A 13883-nucleotide genomic window follows, 5' to 3' on the forward strand; every position below is an offset into this window, starting at 1 on the left:
AGTGACTTTCTGTACAAGGGTCAAAAGAAAGTTGAATGTAAAATCTGCTAAGGCACCAATAAATATGGTTAATATATTTTTCTCCTTGTGCAATTTTAGATTTGGGGTCCAAACATAATGCCGTTTCTTGTTAGAGAGAGAAAAGGAAAAGTATTAAGATATCCTAGAACTTCCTACATCCATTGATCTCCTATTCTCTCTCTCTCTCTCTCTCTTCCATCTCCATTACTTTTTCTCTCTGTGAGGGGATCAAATGGCCAGTGATTTGTTCAGGCATTCCAACTGTTTAATAGTGTTTAAATCATCCAGTTATGAAACCTAAAATTACCTCGTAACTTAAGTCACCAAATATACTTTATAGCTCACAAAGAGAATAGCTCAAAATACTCAATCCACAGGCTAAAATTTGTTTGCACAAATGACTAGCAAAGTCATAACCCTCAGGACCTATTTGTGTCTAATTCACAGACAAAAAAATAGGCTACATTTCTTGAGAAAATTAATCAGTGAATAATTCGACCAGCTCTCATGAAAGCCATCTGCTGTGTGAGAACTCAGCTCCTATAAACACATTTTATTTTAATTAAACTCTAAACTTCATTTTTCAAGAGGTTCAGAGCAAATGTCATCATTTATTTCTTTGTACAACTTTCCCCTCATGCCAATTCTATTTCATCTCTGTGTCCGTTCCTTTTAAAGTTAATTCAAAGAAAATCAAAATGCTTCAGTTGTAGTCATGCCATGTATCATTTCTATGAGCAAAAAGGTGTACAGTGATATTAATAAATTAAGGCCTTCATTCTTTTATTATATGGATGGTGTCTCAATGGGTTTACATTTTTACTCCCAACACTGCTTTCAACTCCAATATACAATTTAAGCCAGTTATAGAGAAGAAATTATTGGATCTATTTCAAGGATATAGCATCCTTTATACAGTATAAAAAAGAGCAACATATTTGGCACAGGGCCAAATGTCTTAACAAAAAGAAAATCTGACTGGATATAATAGTCTGGATAAAAATATGACGGGCATCTTAAAATCACTCAGTATGTAAAATATCTGATATGTATGAAAGTTGAACTGTTTCTGGCCGATCAGTTCAAAATTTCAGAAAAACCTAAAAGAGATAATCTTCTCTTTGTATGACAGAAACTAAAATAGCACAACACTGAAATTTAGGAGACAGACTATTTCCAAGACCAAACTCCACATCATTTAGAAGAAGGTTAATAAAACAGACATTGCATATGTTGAAAATACAGAGCTACCATTGTAGAAGGCAACATCCCTCTACTTGTGATCTTACTTTAAAATAAGAGCCTGAGCTACCGTGAATTACATCGGTAGGTGTTTTAGTAGTGAAAGAGAGAAACTTACTAACTACAGATGGGCTATTTTGACCAGACATTAAAATCCAAGAGATATAATTCTTTTACAACAAATATTTGAGAGTTTTTGTGAAAGAGAGAAGGATCACATTGTGGCTAAACCATAAGAATGGGCATCAAAACATCTTATTTCTATTCCTAGCTGCGCCATAGATTAGTTGTGTTGCCTTGATTATAACATTTATAGCCATAGTTTCAATTGACTTCAATGGGAGCTAGAACCTCTTAAAATAAGGCCCCAGGAATCTAATTATGGGCATCCAGAAACCAAAGCACTCAAAATTATAGATCACTGTAAAAAAACTAGACCTAAAGTTTCCCCATTTATATCTATATCTTCTATAACTATATTGACAGATTGTCTATCAATCTATCTGTTTATTCAAACTCCAAAATGATCTCTAACATTATCTATTATAAGGATGCACCAGAAACTGGTGGTAATTCAAGAACGTTTATGAAAAGTTCTTAAGTCTATTTAGGAACCATGATTTGTTTGCCTTTCAATATGAGAATGATAATAAAAGTGAAGACTAAAGAAAGATGCCAAATAGTGCCATCTGCACAGTGATCTTTTTGCAACGTGAACATCTGTCCATTGGGAACTGGATAGAGGCCACCAAATTGACTGTAAAACATTTTTCAATGTTACTGTTTTAATAAATAAATATTTTAATAGTAAGTGTGTGCTTAGTTAGCAGCACTTATCTTGAAAAACTGAGATAACACCCCTAAATATTAACACAATTCAATGCATACATAAGTCAGCACCATAAAGGACAGAAAATACTTTGGAAAAGTCCAGGACCACTTGTGCAAATATAAAAATAGTGCTCAGTTAAAAATAAAAACTAAGACAAAACTGAATTTAAGACATGTATTTGAAATATTCTAATGGTACCAAAAATTACTATGCATTCTTGCAAGAAATTTTTGAAAGTGTACAAATGGGTTTTAATTTCCCAAAAATGGTGAACAAAGGGTCTGATTCCTTTATTACACCAGTTTTACAGTGGTATAATGCCACTGACTTCAGTAGAATTAATCTTAATTTACACCAGTGTAAGTGAGAACAGAGTAAGACCCCAAATATTCAGTGTTTGTTTCATCCTTTGTTCTACATTGCAGGAGTTATTATATCTCCCAAGAGAATTTTGTGATTGATAATCACTCTTAGGAGAAAAAAAATCTCCCAAAAGCTTTGTGTCACAAATATTCTTTACCTGAACTCCAATGTTCTTCTTTCTTGACAGTGAAAACTTCCAATGTAACAGTCAAAGAACGTCAAAGTGAATGTCAGTCTAATCAGTCCAGCTATAACATCCCCAATGTACACTCCCACTTAAATGAGATTTCCTAAGCTGTAAGACTAATCATAAAATTACACAGTCTAGTTGGTCTAAGTAGCTGATTGTTACTTTCCATTTATAAGAATGCTGATCTTGATTATTTTGGCTGCATGACTTTTTTTTTTTTTAACTCACCAACCCTGATTTTCCTCTGTGTATAATTAGATGGCTCTCAATTACACACCCTAGGGGTGTACAATTCTAAAACAAGCAAAGTAAGGCAGGGCACTCTCCCTGGTCAGATATGAAAAGCATGCTTTCAAGAAAGAAAAAAAAGTCCCTCGATAAGATTTATGAAGTATATAATTATTTTTGAAATAATTAAAGAAAAAAATATATTTACAACAGCAACTGATTTACTGTATGACAGTCTAATTACTTTATTGTACAACATATTTTTTCAGATAAACATACTTATGAATCTGTACCATACCTGCAAGTGTGTATGATCTGTAACAATTTGCTACTGACCGCCACTCGTAATGCTGCTGTAGGAGCACACCAGAACAGTGTACAAAAATCCACAGAAACCCAGATGCTAAAGTGATCTGTCATGCTCTTGACAAAAATGGAAGATGCTCTTACACACTACTATAGTCTTGCCTAAAACCTGTGCTCACACATTTCTGTAAGTCCTGAACTTTAGTTTTTGAATCATGCCTCCAACATATACTTCAACTCCTGTGCAAAAGATCCATGATAACATTGTGAAATTCCTGCACAAGCCTTTTTTTAAAAAAAAATGAATCAGGTTCCTACAGATTAAACAGTAAAGAAACAACCTTTCTTGAAGTATAACTAATCACAGTTCAAATGACCACCAGTTCACTTACAATGATCACTTATTATGGTAGCACCCCATGTTATACTACGGGTTCTTTCATATTGCATTCCAGTTACACTATCAGCAGTACAGCACCTTGCAGAATTCATCTTACTGATATTTAGCCAGCAGCATTAGCTGAGACCCAACTGTCCTTTGGAGATCTGACCCTTAAAACTCAAAGAAAAGCAATACATCATAAAGGATTTCAAAAAAGTATCAAACAGTCCAAAATCTAAATTCAAATCCAAGCTGTCCCGATTCCAATTGTGAGAGAGTGGTACACATTTTCATGGTTTACACTGGGAAAACCTTTAATTTTGAAAGTTAAGATTTTCATTTTTCCAGTTGTGCCTATTACATCTTGATTGTTAACTGTAATGTGTTCTGAGTAGAAATGATATATTTAGTCTATGAAATTCACAGTTCTTAGTGCTGCAGTAAAGTATCAATGATAGTGTTCCCTGGTTAATTCACAGCAACTACATTTTACAGAATTTTACTTTTTTAATTAAAATTTAAAAAGTGTACTATAGTAATTAACTTTGTTATCTTGTCAAAGATATATAGTACATAATAGTCCATTGAACATGGGTAAGTGTATCAAAAGCTAAGACCCAGGTTTTTTCTATATTACATTATATTCCTTTACTGTACTTATATAAGAGAATTTCCTTTATTACAGCCCCAGTGCTAGATATAAAGTAAGGAACATTCTCTACCAGAAAGCTTATAAGCTATATAACTAACCTGAGTTGCAAGTAAATATTAAAATTTAAAAAATTATATTTTTTTTTACTGTAAATTCACTTTTTTAGTAAGTTTAGGGGATTTTGTTCGCAGTCTTCCCCCATTCTTTTTTCCTGAACTGGCATTGACCAGATTATTTCATCTTTCAATGGACCATGAAAAGTTAAGTCATAGAACTAAAGAACATAATCCAATGCCCCACCTTTTGGGAGCCCAGCCTGGCCTGACACTACACAGAAACCGACCTTTTTGTCCTTCAGACTTGCCTAGTAGGCCCCATCTTCTATCGCAAAAGCCAAATCATCTGATCCCAAACTAACTGTCAACCGCTTGTGATGGTGGGGAAGCCAGACATCAATCAATCAGTTTTTATCAGAGGCGCTCTTCGTTTTTCTGTTGTGCTCATCTTATCATCTGACCCAGTTGTAGCCCTGACTTCAGAAGCTTAAGCAACTTGATGACAAAATATGCGCCTGTTTGTCCAAGATGCACATTGTGAAAGAGCGGACTTATATTTTTAGCAACCAACTAATATATTTTCAAAATAACTCTCAAATATCTGAGGCATTTCTCAATACTCAAATTGGTCAGTGCTCACTGAAATTCCATATCTATTTTGGAACAACTATCAAAGAGAGCTTTCTAAATAAAAAATAAAAGTTTAATAAAAAATTAAGTCTTGTTTCTAAATTAAAGTTATTTTCAAATCAAGAGCCTGATCCTGTAACCCTTACCTTACTCTCTTGAACAACCTATCCTTATTCATATAAACAGTTCCATTCAAATAGGACTGCTATGTGAATAAAGGTTATTCACATGAGTAAGAGCACACAAAACACCACCACAAACTGCTGTAATAAGCATTCAGAATGTCTCAACTAGAATAAAATGGATGAAGGGGCCAAAGTACAGTTAACTGAAAAAATGTTCATAATATCAATATAATTTAGAGTTTTCAAAATAAATGTTGCCAAGAAAAATTGGAAGTTTATTTCTCTATATTTGTTAGCTGAATATTTTGATGGAGGAGGGGAGGAGGAGAAGGGGGGAAATTGCTTTTTCAAATCATTTGTAGTTTTGGATTTATCCAGTGCCATAGGGAATTTTCACCTGACCTCAATGGGTATAGGATCAGGACCTTGTTTGATAGATAGATCAATTTTAAGTGTCTCATTGTCTTTGTGAAATGCTGTAGAAAGTACCTTTGTACACATATGACCTAGTTTAAGAACCCCAAAATGTTTCAGCGTAGCAATTTGCATAGCTGCTTAATATAAAGCCTGAATCAAAAGTTTGGAAATAAACATTAAAAACTAGGACTCAATACATCCGAAAGAATATTCACATTTTCACACGAAGCTAAAGATCTGCAAAGTGAGTACACTTTTTTTGATGCTATTACATTAATATAAATATTAATCTTTAAACTTTGTTTTTCCCTTCCTTCCAGTGAAACGGTAGTCAAATATAAAGTAGTAGGGTCCTCAATCTGAACTCATTTACAAAGGTGTAAATCAGGAGTAACTCCATTGAAGCCAGTAGAGTTACATCACCATAAGCAACATTAAAATCACTCCCTAGAAAATTTCCTCTCTGCCTAAATAAACATCTCCATGCATTTTACAGAAAGTATTTATGAGTTTATTGAATTTCAAAAAAATATTCTTTACAAAAAATACTTGTCAAGATTTCTTCCATTATACTCTGGCCTATAAGGTATACAGTACTGTACGCTATAATTCATTCTACTCTCGTTAAAATTTGCATTTCTATAATAAATGCAAATATGCTCTTAAAAGGCTATATAAAATTTCTCCATATAATTTTGTCACATAAAAAGCATACCTCAGCTTTGAAAAATAATGGCTGTAAAACATGACACTTGTGACAGAAGAAGCAAATCTGTGCCATGAAAATCATTTGTGTACAATGGAAAGCACTTTATTAAAGCAAGGTCCTCATTGTGTTCAATGGAATTTTGTAAGCATCAAACTCTGAACTTCTTAGTATATATCACTGCATGTGTTTTTAGGCCCCAATCCTGAAAACACTTATGTAGTATAATGTTCATTGTAGTCAATAGGACTATTCATGTTCATGAAGTTAAGAACATACGTAAGAGTCTGCAAGATCTGTTCTTTAAGGTTTATAATTAGGATAATACTGTCAATTTCAGAAAAGGTTAGACATAGCGGAAACCAAAATAAATAACTTTGAAAATAATGCAGTATTTTATTACATTGCATTGGTTTTTTGTGTTTTGTTTTGAGGTAAAAAGACTGAGTACACTAAAATCAGCCTTTGACACATAGTTATATCAGCTAATCACAGACTGAAAGCTGCAAGTCTAGTTGTCTGGTAGTACAAAGTAACATCACTCTAACTCATTTCTGTGATCAGGTTTCAGAGTAGCAGCCGTGTTAGTCTGTATCTGCAAAAAAGAAAAGGAGTCATGTGGCACCTTAGAGTGCAGCAAATAATGTTTGAGAAGAATTTATGAAGAAAAAGTTCAAATAACTCATTGTTAATCTGGTGTGAATCCAGATATTCCATTACTAGTTGTATTCACATTGGAGATATATTAATTTAATGTTCCCTTATTTTATAAGAGGAAGTTCTATAAAACTATCAACTGGTAATGCAATAATATGAAAGTTTGGGGCCACACTCTACCTTTATTTACACACTTGCAATGATGGGATTACTTGGGTGTAATTAAAGACAGAATATGTCCCAAAATAGTTTTGTTCTTGACTAATTACATAAACATAAAAGACACAGCAACTTTCAAATACAAAGCTGTGTACAGGATTTCTAATAAAGATACACTCTCCCTACTTCTGCATATTTAGAAATGCTATATGACTCTTCAGAATAAAAGATGCCAATGGTAAGAAAGGATGGCAACCTGTGTAACCTTCACTTTCAACATGGAAAGTCTGGACCAACTGCAAAATAAGGAGAAAATTGATCCATAACCACAACAGAGTTCATTCAACATATCTAACATGAAGATAGGAGGGGCGTTTTTCTGCTGATTTTTAAAATTGTTTAACTTATTTAAAAAAATCCTCTTTTTTGTAAATATCCCTACACCAAATAGAGTAGTTCAAAGCACTGTACATATAAATCAAGATTACATATTGTATGTTTACTTTACAATAGACTAAATCCCTTACAAGGAAACATCTACTGTGACAACCATCCGAATTGTTACTAATGTATGATGGAATTACCCTTTCAAAACTAAATAATCAATGAGAGCTGTCAGTACCAAGAAGTGATTCCTTTTATAGTGTAAGCATTATGCTAGTGTTTTTTTTTTTTCACAAGAACTCCTCTTTCCTACTGCATGTGTATTAAAGTAGCCTGAGTATATTTTGGGGTTCCCAAATGAGCATATTATAGATCGGCAGCTTCACTCTTTGATATGACATGGAAACTTTATTTTCCTGCAGGTGAGGAATAACAAAATTAGAAAAATACTATCTGCTGAATGACTTGGTAATTATAGCACTGACACCTTGAATCTATGCTTAAAATACATGTATTAAAACATTATAGACAGTATACACCTGAATACACATACACATTTAAGAATAATTAGTATAGAAAGTGTGTTTATACTTCAGACAAGACTACATATATTAGGATTTTCATGTTTTTAAAACTGCCCAGCATATAATTATATATATTCAAAATTCTCAAATCTGATGCCTTAGATAAAGACCATTTGAAAGTGATCTTTTAACATTGTATGGTGTATAACAAAATAATAGTAGTAATATTTTGTCATTACAGCCTCATGAAATATTGTATCAGTGCATCAGTCTCCAAGGATAACTATAATTGATTAGGCTGTAGTATTCAGATTGCCCCTGATTTTTGTTTGCTTGTCATTATTTCAGGAGTATACAGCAATGAAATCAATCCTCGTAGTCTTCTCTGCCATTTTTTTTGTTTGTTTGTTTTAATCTCTTAACAGGGAATAAATAAGATATATCCCCATCCCACACATTCCTGAGCTAACTCTATACTGATCTCTGTATAAGTGGAGGAATCCCTGACTGTGGGATGACATGCAAGAAGTAATATTGCCATGTAAATGCAATACAATTATCATACTTTCATTTAAAATATGTTCGTCAAATGCACAAATTATTGAGCTTTAAATAATCCTGACTATACAATTCTCCTTCTCTACCTTTGTGTCATCTCAAAAAGACAATCTGGCAGTAATGGTATGACACCCTCTCAGACAAGCCTTTGGGTATTAATATTTAAATCTTACCTATCCCTTGTGATTGGAATTCAGCCTCTATTCACAAACAAAAACTAAATCAATGTTCTTAGAGTTCAAACTAGATCCCTAAACAGTTTGCCACTCTCCATGCACAGATAAGATAAACTTTCTTTGACCCAAGAGATGAAGTTGCCATGACGATCAGAGAGTCCACTTTCTATATTGATATTTTGCTGATGTAACAACAAATAGAACCAGATCCTAGGGCTGATAATGGTGATTAATTAATACTAATATTGATCCCTACAAGCAAGAGACAAGGCTATTAACTTGAAGCCTGAAAAGTCAATTGTTACCTGTGGCAGAGATACTAGTGGCTGATTCTGAAACATAATAAACAAATACGCTGTCTTTATGCTAATACCTTTAAAGAGCTATGTCTCTTTCTTGAGCACAGTAATCCCACATTCAAACCCACCAATTTAATTGGATATTTTCACCCATATCCAAAACAAATAATAAACTTCAACAATTACAATATTAATTATTCAGAGTGTTATATACTGATACCTTTAATGTGACCTATAAAAAAAAACTTTCCTTCAAGACTACAGTGTAAGACTTTTCTTGCTAAAGCAGTTCCAAACAGAAGATCCAAACAGACTATATTTTTCAGAAGGTAGCATATAAAGGTTATAAGATTTTACGTTACAAGTTTCTATGTACATTTTTCAAGAGGGGGACCTGTTTGTTTTCTCAGCTGAATAGGGAAAAATAATACAAATATACAGGTGAAAGCCACCAGTGTGGAACAGAAGTCCTTCTAGGAAGACCTATCCAAACCAAAGAGCAATACTGGCATTGCCCATTTTTAAAAGAAAAGGCTCTATTTATATTAACTGCAACTATGTATTTGTTTTACAGTAATTCCACTTAACTTTAATTTGAGGTGTAAACCCAATTTGAGCTCCCCATCAGAAAACTTCCATATCTAAGTTTTTCCTTTTCAAAACAAGAAACACAAAATTCTTCATTTAAAAGAATCAAGCCTTTTTCTTTTAAAACACAATACACTGAGTTTCTTCATTAGCAAGCTATCTTTGTACTATTGATAAAGTACACTTTATGTTTAATGGAAAATAATTGGTACTACTGATGAATGGCATGCTTTCCTCCTCACTTCATTACACAGAATTCTGCATGAATCTTAGCATTAGCTTTTACACATCTAACAAAAGTATGAATTAGTAGAGATGAAAAATTAGGAGCAAATTATCTAATTGCATTACTTTCTCTCACAGCTGAATTATATAACATTTATGTCTTTAATATATGACTGCAAACCTATATTCTGTTTTAACATATGCTGTACATATCTTGCAACATAAAGATCAATTGTTTGCAAGGAACTGGTACTCAGTCTTACAAAAACTAAGTATCACCATGATCGTTTCATACTCAAAAGATTTAGGCAGCTGCTTACCTAGAGCTCTGCTTTAATTGAATCGAAACATTTGAAGTGTCTTTAAGGTACTACAGAGTGATTTAAAGGAGAGTACAAAGTTAAACTCTGTCATTAAATTTAAAAAATTCTGTTTTTTAAAGTGGTGAGGATTGTAATACATTTTTTACCATCCTACTTTTAGCCAGTGAGCCCCTTAAAAATGTTGATGTTATATTTTATTTTACTTTGCAATTTTATTCAAAAGGAGACTTTCACTTCTGAGTTCCACTTCTAAACTCAGATGCTTACATATAAGCCTACTGGATCTGAACAACGCTGGTGTATTTGTGTCTGTATTACTGTCTCTATTTAAACTTAGAAAACTCAACTGGATGATTTATGAACCTCTAATCAGTAGCTTTTTCTGCACATTTCCAAAGAGATAAACAAAATAAAACATTTTCGTTTTCTCATATGTAGTCTGCTTCTGAAAAATCAACTAAAGCTGTATAATTATCCATTTTCATAAATAAATACTATTGCATGCATTGTTGTTTTGATTTCTAAACACTTCAAAACATAAACTATGTAAATAGTGTATTTTATTTTGCATTACAATATTGTAGATTTAATTCTGTAAATGTTTAACTTCAGAACGACACTAGTCATTACTTTCTCCAAAAGGCAAATAAAAAGATATGTCACAAATATAAAACTTTGATAATATATCTGCTATGGGAAATGTAATTTTAAAGCAACATTTTTAAACAGAGGGCAGTCCTTCTACTTGCTGCTTTAAAACAACAATTTCCCTAAGATCAAAAGACAATCAATGGTTTTGTTTTAGAGAGGGAAACTTGTTTGAGCATATGGCAGGTGAAATATGCAAGAGATATTTAACTTAGCGTTGTGAAAAAGCCATCAATATACTAAAACACAGATTCTCTCTCATTTTTACTTTGCTAACGGTCTTAATAACTAATGATATAATGGACATTTTCATTGGATAACTGAAATATGTAGTACAGTATATAAAAAAAAACCAGACACAAGACAGTATAGAAAAGAACTGTGTCTCTTGCTAATGCTATACAATCCACATTAGGTTAAAATTAAAGATGATATTTTAAACAATACTATCATCCACATTATAAAAGAAGGGTTAATTTTAAACCAACATTTAAAAAAAAATCATAGTATGTATGGTGGGAAACAGTGCAATAAAGCAGAGGGAGAACTTAAAACAATCAAATGTCAGCGTTTTCTCCTTATAATTTTCATACATTGCATAAAGTATATGAAATAGCTTGGAATAAGACCTCATATGCTATACAGACAATTTCTTCATTGTAAATCAATTCAAACTTCTTCAGGAAAGCCTGATATGGTGAATTGCTAACCACACTTCTCCTGACAAGAAGCATTTTACTTTTAAAACATTTATGTAACATATTTAATTTTGAACTTGACTATTCATGAGAATTCTTTTTTTTCCTAACCCAGGTTTCATAAACACTTTGCCATATTTCCCCACAATCTGATTGTACCTAACAATCTTCATGCTATACTAAACAAATTACAAACCAAACCAAAAGTTGTATGAGAAACTATTCCATTAATATCTCAGAGAAGACTGTCTTTGTAAAACATTACAATACAGCTAATGAAAAAGTCCTTTAAGAATTTTATTCAACTATTTAGGTAACAGAGCTTCATTTGAAAAAAATGTTTCAACCAACACCGCTCCTCCAATCCATAAACCACTGTACTTAAGTGTGACTGAAGTTGGGGACAAACAGGTCAGTAAACACATTACTAGACCACAGTCAACTGCATGAAGAACAAGAAAATAACAATAAAACTGCACACACAACACATTTGCTAATCATAAAGAAATGCATTAGTAAAAAAATCATCATTTCTGTCATAAATTTTGCAGCACAGCCACAGAATGGAGAACAATCTGGGCAATTTATTGGCATATTGGCAGGAGGTGATAAGGCTAAAAACAACAACAGCTAGCAGCTGGTGCAGTGAGATGGGCTGATAACATTGATATGGGGCTCCCATACAAAACACCTCCTATCCTATCAGTGCTTTTTATCAAACTAGTATTACAATAATAGCTTATGAGAGAGGGTTTTTTTAGAGGAGGGGAGAAAAATATAGGCCTGGAAAGGAAAAAAATCTGAATTTTTGGGACAAAACATGGGGGTAAAATACATAATTTATCACAGTATTATCAGGAAACCCAGGCAGTCTAATCAAGGAGCACTGAGTGACTATTTTTTGCCTTATCATCCAAAGTGGTGGAAACGGAGAAGGAATTATCAGGCTTCTGCAGATTGCTGGGCTGGAATTTTAATGGTAATAATCGGGTTTCTGATGGTATATCTTCTCCGCTTATCTTTCCCATTATCTCCCCTTATCTGGCCAGTCATCAGAGCAAATTAATGGTGCTCTTTCAGCGTCGCCTTTTTATCGCTGCCCAGAGAGCACCCAAGGGGAAAGAATAAGCAAAATATTAAAATACTGCATAAATCACAATTTTAGATAGCATGGAACTGTGTGCAGTAAAAGAAAAAAAACTGTGCCCAACAACCTTTTTGTCCTTTAAATTGACTGTCTTCAGAGTTTCTAGTGTAAGCTGACTTTTTGCTTTTCACAGAGCTTCTAAATTGTGCATACTTTATCAGCAAAATATAGAATTTTATTGTAAATTGAAGAGTTTTCAAACTTAAAAGTGGTGGTCTAGACTTGTCACTAGTAATTCCATTATTTTTACTGACAACTCTTATGGTCAGCATTTTCAACTCCAATTTTTGTGTTTCAATATCAGCAAAAGAAAAGTTAACTTCAAAATATTACATCTAAAATACTATATTGCTAGGTTTAAATAATAAAATCTCAAAAAACACATTTTAATAAAGTATACTTCTTATCAGAATAAACTTCTCAAAGTCTGAGAAAACATCAGTTATGGTTGGTCAAATACTAATAGATATCTCTGTACAGGACACTGCCTGATTGGCTTGAACAAAAATTACTTTAAAACTAGCTAAGGAACACACAACCCCATCAACCCCACAAAAGCCATCAGCTGGAAGTGCTATGAACATAATAGGTCCTCCAATTCTGATGACCTTGTTTCACTTCTCCTGACAATGTAAATTTACAGTCTAATTCGCATGATAACTTGCATGGAAAAATGAAGTTCTTAAAAATCAGATTATGCACACAAATGTACAATGTAATCTACCCATTTTCACATATATGTTAAGTGTGTTTATATTTATTCTTATATATTAATATACATTCATGTACACGCAAACCATTATATGTCACTTATGAACAAACCAAAAGCATTTGGGTTAACATTTAATGCCATATAGGGAAGCCATAAAAATGCTTTGTGACCTATATCAGAAGTACATAATCCTCTATTTGTATCCAAGCATTTACCTGCCATTATGAAATGGACATTACAAATATTAACATAGTTAATTGGGAATATAAAGTATGCAAAAAATAGGATCAGACACTCTTTGTGCCATACAATCAATAATGTTGATCATTTATTAACAATCAAGACACTAGTCATGCACAACAAAGTCTTTCCAACTAATAACTTTCATAATCATCCCATATCAGATACAGTTCTAAAATATTAACTACACTAATAGATTAATGCATATTAGATAATAAATGTATAGGTTTAAAAGCAAACAACATGTTTACTTAAGAATATCAAAACCCAAAGTAATTAAAAAGTTCCTTGAAAAATGAAGGATTTCAAATGCTTTACAGAAAACGTAAAAGTTGCAATCATTTAGTATTATATACTAACTTTAGTAAACTTAAAACTTAATCAGGAACATGCTG

At 32.7% G+C, this 13883-nt stretch overlaps 1 protein-coding gene across 3 annotated transcripts in view; it reads right to left on the reverse strand.

Moving 5' to 3' along the window:
• ZFPM2 (zinc finger protein, FOG family member 2) overlaps positions 1–13883 on the reverse strand; it is a 443433-nt gene that overhangs the window by 428133 nt on the left and 1417 nt on the right. The gene's annotated exons all lie outside the window — the stretch shown is intronic.

The sequence above is a fragment of the Lepidochelys olivacea genome (genome assembly GCF_965140295.1).
Source record: "Lepidochelys olivacea isolate rLepOli2 genome assembly, chromosome: 2".
NCBI classification, from domain to species: Eukaryota; Metazoa; Chordata; order Testudines; family Cheloniidae; genus Lepidochelys; species Lepidochelys olivacea.